At 38.7% G+C, this 7,943-nt stretch overlaps 1 long non-coding RNA gene across 1 annotated transcript; it reads left to right on the top strand.

Annotated features, from left to right (window-relative positions):
• Window positions 1-2,459: 2,459 nt before the first annotated feature.
• Window positions 2,460-3,735, top strand: LOC145509474 (uncharacterized). Its single transcript, XR_014056106.1, has 2 exons — window positions 2,460-2,615; window positions 3,584-3,735. It is a non-coding gene; the product is annotated as an uncharacterized LOC145509474 (long non-coding RNA).
• Window positions 3,736-7,943: the final 4,208 nt, after the last annotated feature.

Genomic DNA, 7,943 nt, shown 5'->3' with positions numbered 1-7,943 from the left:
ATATTGGACAGGACAGATCTGGAGCTTCTCCACCCTCCATCTTCAACAAGGAGTGCTTAGCACTGTCTTACTACATTAAAAGTGAGATGAGTAAAGCTACAAGGACATAAACAGCTCACACTCCTAGAATATTAAGTGGAGGTGTGCCACCAATGTCTATAATAGTTTGTCATTGGTTTACAGGGTATATATATAATAGTACTAAAGGCCACATGTACTGCCCCTTACCCCACTCTCTTTAAGAAAAAAAAAAATAGATTTGTTGCTATGTAAAGATTTACACACAGCTTCAGGAATGGAGTCTGGGGGAACCTTCCATTGATTGTAAATAAGTTTCTATATCTAGCAAATTGGAGAGGGAAAATATGTACGGTTTCCCCATGATCCACCTCCATCATTTGTGTGGTATTCTTCCACAGTGTATCAGGGTTGGTCTGCAGGACCAACAGAATAAAGCATAAGTGATGGTACACCACTTCTGAGATCAGGCTATAAAAGAGGCCTTCTTGCTATCTCTCTCATTGTTTCCTCTAGGGGGAAGCTGGCTGCCATGGTAAAGAACAGCCCTGTGGAGAGATCTATTTTGTGAGGAGAAACTGACTCTTGTCAACAGCCTCATGAGTAACCTTAGAAGTGGATCTTTCCATGCTGGTCAAGTCTTAGAGACCGCAAGTCCAGCTGACAGCTTAACTGCAACCTCATGGGAGACCGTGAGGCAGAACCACCCAGCTTATGGACCCCCCAGATTTCTGATCCTCAGACACTGTATGAGATAACTAAAGTCAGCTGTTTGACTGTTAAGATTTCGGATAATTTGTTGCACAGCAAGAAATAACTTACACAACATCCAAGAAAATAATTTAAATTATAGATAAATGGGAGTACATTTCTGTGTTTACAGACTGAGATTTATATTTGTTACAGTCAGACTGAAAAGAGTGAGCCTGATAAAAGCAGATTAAAAACCAGACCATGATAGACAATGGAGCAGGCAATCACAGCCCACTACAGTATTCTTGACTGGAAATTCCATGGACAGAATTGTCCACGGGGGTCCCAAAGAGTCAGACACAACTGAGCACAGACACACAAAAATGAACAGAAAGTCAAGAACATTAGGACAAGGAAAATGAGAGTCCAGAACTTCCTCAGAGAAAAGATATCAAGCTTGTTTTCATTGTTTGTTAGTCAAATGTAAAAGCATGGGGTCAAAATCAATTTATTAAGAGGAGGTACTAGGTGTAGAAGTCATCCAAGTCTTATCCAAATCATCAACAATTAAAAGAAACAAAAAAGAGGAAAAAAAGGGAAAAAATCTTATTCACAGTGTTCGAGATTAATCCAAATTCTGAGAATATATATCAGAGAGAACTGAAAATATATTTATGCCCCCAATCTGGAATTTCACCTGGAATTAAAGATGGTTTTGGTTCTCCCTGGAACCAATATTCCAGAAATGTTAACTGAGTTTCTAAGGAAGCCATGCCTTTGGGCATAGCATACAGAATGCTTTATTCCAGCTTCATTAATCTTGTTAAATAACATGTCTTTGCCATTCATTGATTAGACATACAAATCATTCATCCCCATAAGGAATTGCAAAAGAATCTAAAGTCACTCAAAACCCAGCCTTGTGCTGCCTGTGGTTGTCAAGGTAACAAACATTTTACGATTCCAAGCAAACAGACCTCTGCAGACTATTTTGAAGCCACCATAGGTATTAGCCAGTCTTCCACCTCCCACTTCATATAACAATTTCCAGAGGCATTCTCAGGAGAGCCAATCAAGATATTAAGTTTACCCACAGACAACCAGACTGCCAATACCCTGCAGCAAGTCAGGAGAAGTAAATAGGGTTTTCTTTGTCTTCCATCAACCTTTAGGTGCCAGATTCTTCAGAGCCAAACAGAAGCCCCCTCTGCTGTCAATGCTTGTTACAGCAGCTGTGTTTAGGGCACTGCCTGAAGGAGAAGTATCAGGAACCTAAGGATGCAAATTCTACTTGCTTTTTTATATTGAGCACAGTGATGATTATAGATGTTATTTCTTAACTGTTTACAATGGGATTAGGCCATTTTAAACATTATCTCATGTTTCAAATATTATCTTAGGCAAAATAGGTTTCATCATGCTCAGTTTAAAGATGAGAAACTTTTTTTCTAGATTCCATATATATGTATTAATATAGTACTGATGAACCTATTTACAGAGAAGAAATGGAGACATAGATATAGAGAACCGATTTGCGGACACCATGGGGGAAGCTGAGGATGGGACAAATTGAGAAAGTAACATTGGCATATATACACTATCGTGTAAAATAGATAGCTGGTGGGAAGCTGCTGTATAACACAGGGTGCCTAGCATGCTGCTCTGTGATGAAATAGAGGGGTGGAATGCAGAGGGGAGGGAAGAACATGAGGGAGGGGGTATAACTATGACTGATTCATTGGATCATAGAGAAAGCAAGGGAATTCCAGAAAAAAGCATGTATTTCTGCTTAATTGACTATGCAAAAGCTTTTGGCTGTGTGTATCACAACAAACTGTAGAAAATTCTTGAAGAGATGGGAAGACCAGACCACCTTATCTGCCGCCTGAGAAATCTATATACAGGTCAAGAAGTAACAGTTAGAACTGGACATGGAATAACTGATGGGTTCAAAATTGGGAAAGGAATATGACCAGGCTAAATATTGTCACCTGCTTATTTAACTTATATGTAGAGTACATCATGCAAAATACTGGGCAGGATGAAACACAAGCTAGAATCAAGATTGCCAGGAGAAATATCCACCTCAGATTTGCAGATGATACCACCCTAATGGGAGAAAGCAAAGAGGAACTAAATAGCCTCTTGATGAGGGTTAAAGAAGAGAGTGAAAAAGCTGGCTTAAAACTCAACATTCAAAAATTAAGATCATGACATCCAGTCCCTTCACTTCATGGCAAACAGATGGGGAAACATGGAAACAGTGACAGATTTTATTTTCCTGGGCTCCAAAATCACTGGGGATGATAACTGCAGCCATGAAATGAAAAGACACTTGCTCTTTGGAAAGAAAGCTATGGCAAACCTAGACAATGTATTAAAAAGTAGAGACATCACTTTGCTGACAAAGGTCCATATAGTCAAAGCTATGGTTTTTCCAGTAGTCATATACAGATGCGAGAGTTGGATCATAAAGAAGGCTGAGCACCAAAGAACTGATGCTTTTGAGTTGTGGTCCTGGAGAAGACTCTTGAGAGTCCCACGGACAGCAGGGAGATAAAAACCAGTCAATCCTAAAGGAAGACTACCCTGAATATTCATTGCAAGGACTGGTGAAGCTCCAATACTTTGCATACTCCCAGCAGTAAATATTTCTCTTATAGGACCTTGCTGGTAAATGGCCATTTCAGACTAAGGGAATAAAACTGAGGATTATTTCTTCTGGGTCCTACTGTCTCCAATTTAACACAAAAAAAGACACCAAAATATAACAGTTAATTATATGTTAAGAATTCTTCTAATTTTTTTTTTTAATTTTGGGTTAAGTCATTATTAATTTTAATCTTTGAACTTTTTTTTTTCTTTTCTGTAGAGTGAAGTTAATATTGTCCTTGCCGCTATCCCTGTCATCATATCCAAAGGATTTGGGGCTGCCATGATTTTAACAGAGAACATTACCTTGGACACTATTTACCTAAGGCCTAACAGGTGGTTGAAGACAATGAAAGTCAGTAGTTGTTGGCAGTTATACTGAACTATTATTGCTTTTCCATGTCCTCTTTTCCAGGCAACTTTGCAGTTCCTCTTACAAAAATACAAACTGGGCTTCAGTAACCCTGGAGCTCAGCCAAAGAACTGCTTTGGTCAGAGGAACTTGGGCATAAGTGACAGAGTGCTGGTTCCAAACCTAGGCATTGACAGCCCTTGTCTATTTCCAGTTTGCTTCTTGATCTACCATCATTGAGTTTCCCTGGTGGTTTAGATAGTAAAGAACCTGTCTGCAATGCAGGAGACCCAGGTTAGATTGCTGGGTTGGGAAGATCCTCTGGAGAAGGAAATGGTTACTCACTCCAGTATTCTTGCCTGGAGAATCCCATTGACAGAAGAGCCTGGTAGGCAACAGTCCATGGAGCTGCAAAGAGCTGGACATGACTGAGAAACTAATACACACACACACACGTGCACACACACTCCCATCACTGTCATGAAAGCAGCTTTTCTGGATGGTTGCTATCCCTTCATCTCGGGCCCAGACTAAACAGGCTGGGAGCAGAACCCCTGCAAAACTGTGCAGCCAAATGCAGCCTGGAGGAGCCACTCCAACTCACTTAGATGTGAGAGAAAGGAATGCTTAGTGGTAAATGACCTGGAAGCATTTGCAGTTGCTTGTTACACGACAAAATTTGTCAGTAGTTGACTGATACACTAGAAGTGGACTTAAGGTAATATAGTCTTGCCAGTGTTGCTCTCTGCTGAAATCATGAAAATGTAAAACTTCTTAAGGGGCCAGAACAGCATCAGTAAAGATAACCTTTGGTTGAGTATAAATGAAAGTGAAGTGAAAGCTTTAGTCACTCAGTTGTGTTCAGCTCTTTGTGACTCCATGGACTGTAGCCTGCTAGGCTCCTCTGTCCATGGAATTCTCCAGGCCAGAATACTGGATTGGGTAGCCATTCCCTTCTCCAGAGGATCTTTCCAACCCAGGGATCAAACCCGGATCTCCTGCATTGTAGGCGGACTCTACTGCGTAAGCCACCAGGAGAGCATAATATAAAGAGAATTAAAACAGCAATTTTAAAATTCTTTAATTAGTTTTAATCTAGACTAAAAACTAAGTTAACCAAACATGTAATACTTCATCTGTATTGTATTTTCTGTATTGTCACTTTTTTTAAGGTAATATAAATACTATTACATTATTTTCAAAAGACATGTCCAGATTTAAAGAGAGAGGGCCATTAGAATCCAGTAATTACAGAGGACTTCCTAGCTTAGATATTCTTAAGTTTGATCTAATCAAAATAAAATGTCATCTTCTTGGGAGAGTCCAGTAGGGATTACAGTTTTCATTCTGAAAACTGGAGTTTGAACAAGGTCCGGGAGTTGGTGATAGACAGGGAAGCCTGGTGTGTTGCAGTCCATGAGGTCGCAAAGAGTCGGACATGACTGAGTGACTGAACTGCACTGATTAGTAGGGAACAGTAAGTAGAAGCTTCTGTCTCTAAATATTAAGTGGATGCAATTTATTACAAATAATGTAATGATGATGCACATAATTTAAACACATCCTGCTTGTGAGAACTGTGCAAACTTGCTTTGGGTCTAAAGACATCAAAGAGTCCTTTCACAATGTATTTTGGGTTACACAAACTGTAGCTTTATATATTACATGCAGACACAGACAGGGCTCATTCTTGTCTAAGAGAAAATGGAAATAACACAACCTGCCAAAAACTGCTTTGTATCTTCGTGAAATTTTCTAAAGAAGAAAAATAACAGAGCTCTCAAATTTCTTCACTGTAGAAAGAGGTTAATGCAGTTCCAGACAGAGGTCAATGCATTGATCAGCGCAGCTTCAAACAAGGAGGCAGATCTTTTTACGGTGTTTACAATACATCTTGAAATTATCAAAACACTGTTTTACTTTTTTTTTTAATCAAGCAAAAATTTTCTATTTTAAAAACCTTCTGAAAAATAGCAACTGTTAAATAATTCCATGTGTAACCCAGATATATTTATTTTAAGTGTATCTGAGAACTTTTCTTCTATAAATATCATATAAAACACTTTCATTTTACAAATACTATGCAAAATGAAGGCTTATGAATAAAAAAATCAGTTGAAATTGAAATGCAACAGAAATTGAACACTATATGGACTTCTTCCTAGACAGTCTATCTTTTAGAAGGCCACTATTCTGTTTTCTCAGCACATAGGGAATGAAGGAACAAATCTTATCATTATTTCACATTATTGACTGATATCCTTGAACCAAACACAAATGTCTTTCTTTTTTGAGAAGATGCTTTGTTTTCACCCTCCCTTACCAATTCTACTTCAATAAAAACTTATTCATTCACTTATTTATTCAACAAATATTTACTGAACACCTACTGTTCCCTGTGCTGTGCTAAGTCGCTTCAGTCGTGTCTGACTCTGTGCGACCCCATGGACCATATAGACCACCAGGCTCCTCTGTCCAAGGGATTCTCCAGGCAAGAATACTGGAGTGGATTGCCATTTCCCACTCTAGGGAATCTTCCCGACTGAGGGATAGAACCCTCATCTCTTAGGCAGGCAGGTTCTGTACCACTAGCACCACCTGGGAAGCCCTAGACAATGGATATAGAGCAGTTCACAAAAAGACATCAATGACCTTAGCTCTTGCAGTTTACAGTCTGATAGAGGAGACAGATACATGCTAAGAACACAGATAGGGAGATAAAGTAATTAACACGGTGAAGGCCAAGACACTAGGTGCTCCAAAAAGGAAAAGGAAAACTATATTCAGATTGAGTGGTCAATCTAGGAAGAACTGACACTGAAGCTGAGACTTTAAGAATGCCAAAGGACTGAATTTTGAATACAGCTGTCTCCAGGCAATAGAGAATGTTCCTGAAAAGGCTCTGAAGTGAGGAGAAATTGAGTCTACCTCCTCAAATTTTGGAGGGATTTCCTCTGTACCTTCATTTCATTCTTAGGTCATGGTACTTAATATTTTTATTCTCTCTTAATGTATATGTTCTGTTTCCAAAGCTGCTTGAGGGCAGAGAACCAGTTCAGAGTCATTTTTATCACCCATGATAAATTATCATGCATTCTAGGGTCACAAATTTAAATGCCTCCAGGGTTTGAACTGGAGGAAAGCTGATGAGGAATATTCATTTTACTCTTAATCCAGGGGAGGGATTTTTTTTTTTTCCTCTTGCACTGAATCAGTCCGGCTTTAGCAAGAAAAACAGAAGTCATTCTATGTGTCCTGAGTATATACCATTACTTTGCACCTGACACCCGTGGCCTTCCCCAGTCACCTATCTCCTACTCCCTCTGGTGTTTTTCCACTTGTGTCTTCCAAATCCCACTGGTGCCTCTCATTAACAGACAAGAATCTGTGAGTGTATAAAGAAATGGATTCTGGAAAGTGTAGTTCACAGGATCTCTTCTGCAATGCAGTTTGGCCCATGCAACATCCATATTGACCCTTTAAGATACAATTAAACTTTCAAATAACAACAAAAACAATACCTTTCCTTTATCTAGCATGATGGAACTATTCCTTGATCAAATGATGACTTGCTCTTCCTCTTCCCAAAATGTTGAGATGTACATTCCACTATGTTCCTATATTCATATTTGGCTATAATTATTTTTCTAGTACAGTCAAGATCTCCCTTTGTTATCTTGTAACTTAATATTAAATTTATAAAATTAATCACTGTTAACATTATTAACACAGCTTATAATAAACAATATGGAGAGGGAAAATTGTTGATATATAAAAAAATACATAATAAAATAAGAAAAATATTAATAATAACTACCATGTTCATTTCTGCAAGTGGAAATATTGCCATAATTCCTGCCTCTACTGCCCACTCCATGCTTCCCTTGTCCTGAGCTTGCACCTCTGTTAATTACTATTTATGGTGACCTAAACTGTCATTTATGAAACACCTGGGATTCTGCCTATAACTGATGATAGCCTTTCATTAAATGCTACTATTGGAGAGGAAGTACTATAAAGTATTCTACGAAACCTCCTGACTTCCAGACTATTTCCTCCATGGCCTGTTGGGTCAATCATTTAAGTCAGTAATCATTTAGGTCTGCATCCTGATAGATACACCACGGTTACTAGATTCCCTAAACAAGCAAACTCAAAGTTGTCGGGACAGAAAGCAAAAATTTGTACTGAGATTTTGTGGCAATAAAAAGAGAAGCTACCTCTATTT

This window comes from Giraffa tippelskirchi, chromosome 1 (assembly GCF_054371585.1).
Source record: "Giraffa tippelskirchi isolate mGirTip1 chromosome 1, T2T-mGirTip1v1.2.pri, whole genome shotgun sequence".
Classification (NCBI taxonomy): Eukaryota; Metazoa; Chordata; class Mammalia; order Artiodactyla; family Giraffidae; genus Giraffa; species Giraffa tippelskirchi.
Note: the sequence above shows the minus strand (reverse complement) of the source record. Positions and strands in the feature narration are given on the sequence as shown.